Genomic DNA, 3,430 nt, shown 5'->3' with positions numbered 1-3,430 from the left:
CTACCTTGCAGGCGCGGGGGGAGGGGCGGTTCTGTTATTTCATTTTTAATTAACAAAAAATAATGATTATATATACATTTATTGGGTACAATGCAACATTTTGATACATATATACTTTGTAAAGTGATCAAATCTAGCTAGTCAATATAGTCACTGAATATATATATTTATTATTCCTTTTGATGAGGATCTTTAAAATTCTCTTTTAGCTTTTTTTTTGAAGTAAACAATACATTATTAACTATAGTTACCATGCTGTGCAATAGATCACATATTATATTCACCTAAATTTCTCTGATTTAAGATTAAGACTTGGAATGTGTGTTCTGTAAGAAACACCAAAAGAATCTGAGTAAGGAATTGTAACAGGTTCCCTCCCTCCCTCCCTGTGTCATGAGCCAGGCCTTGCACAAGGCATTCTGGCCAGCATTTCCTGCTAATGTCTCCACACACAGCCAGTGTAGACCATCAGACAAGCAAATGAGCAAACTTTTAGATGACTCCAACCCTTATCCTTCAGGTCCCAGTGAAGCAGAGATGAGCTGGCTTTACTGAACCCTGCTCAGATGGATGATCTATAGATCAATTAAATGTTGCTTTAGGTCACTAAATTTTGGATTAATTTGTTATACAATCATTGAAGTCATCAGATCCAGTGAAGCTATATGGGGTCCCTCAAGATTCCATGTGAATTTTATGACATGAATCTATTTTTCTATAATTAGGATATAAATAGATCATTTTGTGTCTTATATTTATTATCATAAAGCACAACCATGAAGATAATTTATCCTCCATTTCTTTGTCATATAATCTTTAGAATAATTACCGAGACACATTTTCCCACTACACGTTATTATTTTTGTAGACAATCCTCCTGTTTTGAGTTCCTTCAATAAACTTGAATAGTCTTTATTTCCAAAGTATATTTTTAATTTTCCCCTTGTTTTTTATGTACTTATTACATAAAGTCCATTATGTACTTATTCATTCGTTAAATATTTGTTGAGCTTAGCAAAAGCCAAATGTTGAGCTAAACGTTCCTTTTAGCACCCCTGATCATATTTTTGTTGATAAAGTACTAGTTTCAACTAAATCAAGGACCATACATTTTATATTTAAGGACATAATTTGGATAATTATGGGATGCATTGCCCAAATTACTCTTAATGATATGCAAGGTAGGCCTAATTTAGGGAAAAGTATTTTCATAACATTATATAAATCTTTACTGCACATCAATTTTTATTGAAATTGCTAAATACATATCTGACAAGATTTGAGCATAATTTTCCTAGATTTTTTTAAAAAAGCTTTAATCCTATACATAAAAGGAAAAATCATAAATTTTAAAACAAGAATTATAGAAAAATATTTGATAATCTATATTTAATAGTAAAAAAGAACTAATGTCTGTGGTCTGTAAAACATGAATGAAAATCTCATAGAATGATTCTTAAACAATTAAAATTAAAATTCTTAAACAATTAAAAATTATATATCTTCCTGCTAAAAATTTATTTATTGATTGTTAATAGTGCTCACAGATCTATATGTCTTAAATGCTTGAAAGTCATTTCCAATTTAAGACTGTGTTGACATAGAAATAGTTACAGGTTTTTTTTTTTTTTTTTTTTTTTGTGTGTGTGTCTCATTCGTCCTATATTGCCTTTTACCCCATACTTGAAATGCTGAAATCCTGCCCTTGGGACACACCTTCGTCCAGCACATACACCTTTTATCTCTTTTGATTCTAATTTGTATCCTTTCATGACTATAATAGCTTTTCTGAGTTTTGTGAGCCATTTTTAGCCTGAGTACAATCTTGGGGCCCCTGACACAGGATGCCAAATGACCAGGGTCATCAAGGATGGAATTGGGTGAACAGTGTTTATTTCCCCCATGATTGTTAAGTGATGGCCTATTCAGAGCATTGGCAACCAAGAAGGCCCAGCTGGGCCTGGGTGTTTTAACTGTGGGTCAGTCAGGTTGGCATGGGGCACCAGTGTGGCTGAGTTTACTCTCTCCTCATCCAGAGGTCACCCTGGTGTAGCATGGCCCAAGGCCCTCACCATAAGTCACACTGTTAGCCTGAACTTCCTTTTATTCCCAAGGCCCCAGGTAGATACAGACAATCTTATCAAATAGGACATCCAAGGACTTCGAGGTTATTCCTGAGGAGCTGGCCAGGGGTTAGTCTTTCCTTTGAAATGTGCAGAGTTTTAATAACTTAGTACCCTGAGTCCACCTTTGACTGCCTACACCCTGTACCTGAGGTATTGAAATCTTGCCCATCTTTTGAGGTCCAGCACATTTTGTATCTCTCCATGAGGCTCTCCCTAAACTTCTCCCTCCACCTACTGGCACTAACTTCTCCAAACTCTGTGTTTTAAAAGCACTTTTTTATTGAACTTGTCTTTGTATAATTCATGCAAATAACACCATGAGTTATAAATTAAGCTAGCATACAGTGTGGTTCCCACAGTACCTGAAATGACATCTTCCTTAGACGAGACCAATGATAACTGTTTATTGAAATGAAATATTATTATCTCTGCTCATGTTTTGTCATTCCTACTTTCTTATCAAATTACTTTCTAGGACTACATTGTCTTAATTTTAAAATAGGTACTGGTGACATTTATGAGTCATGTAACTTATTTTTGCTATCTCTGAGAAAATATAATCCCACCAAGATAAACATCGTTAAATGTTGGTGGCTGAAAATATCATGCTATTGTTCAATGGAGGAAGCAGCAAACAGAGCAGAATAATAATTTTATTTTCTGTAAATCTCCTGTCGTCACTGCCTATACGAGGAAGCGGCATCATTGGGTTTAAGTATACCAAGGAGAAGCTGATCTGGTATAGAGGTTGTGGACCCCCAGAGGCAGTCTGCTATCTCTACCATGCCATTATTTTATTTTATTTTTTTAAAAAAGCTTTGCCTACATGGGTGAATTAACATTTGACTATTTCTATTGCAATTAAATTAAATGAATCATTATTTTGCCACCTAATACATCAGAGGTAGACACTTTTATGGTTGGCAGAAACTCTTGCATTTGAAAATTTCCAGTAATTGCTAAGTATTCCTGAAAACTTCCATCTCCAACCATGTTTTCCAAAACTGTGCAGTTTGCTTTCCAAGTTTTGAAGCAGAAAACACATACAATCTGATCATTTGCTCTCTCTTCTTTGCAAAGAGAAGCATGTGCTCTCCCTGTTGGCGACCTTCTACTCTGGCACAGACCCTAGAGCCCAGGTCTGGTGTCTTCCATGGCACCATGCTCCCTACTCAGAATACCTATTACTGTCCTGTCCCACTGACAGATGGGTAATGGTAGCAAAAATGATAACACACATTAAAGTCTCTCTAGTTTAGGCTCAACCCAGGCTCCATACCTACTTAAAAAGAGGAAAAATACAA

Source organism: Marmota marmota, unplaced genomic scaffold, assembly GCF_001458135.2.
Source record: "Marmota marmota marmota unplaced genomic scaffold, marMar, whole genome shotgun sequence".
In the NCBI taxonomy this organism is placed as follows: Eukaryota; Metazoa; Chordata; class Mammalia; order Rodentia; family Sciuridae; genus Marmota; species Marmota marmota.
The sequence above is the reverse complement of the archived record's forward strand: the minus strand, read 5'-3'. Positions refer to the sequence as shown.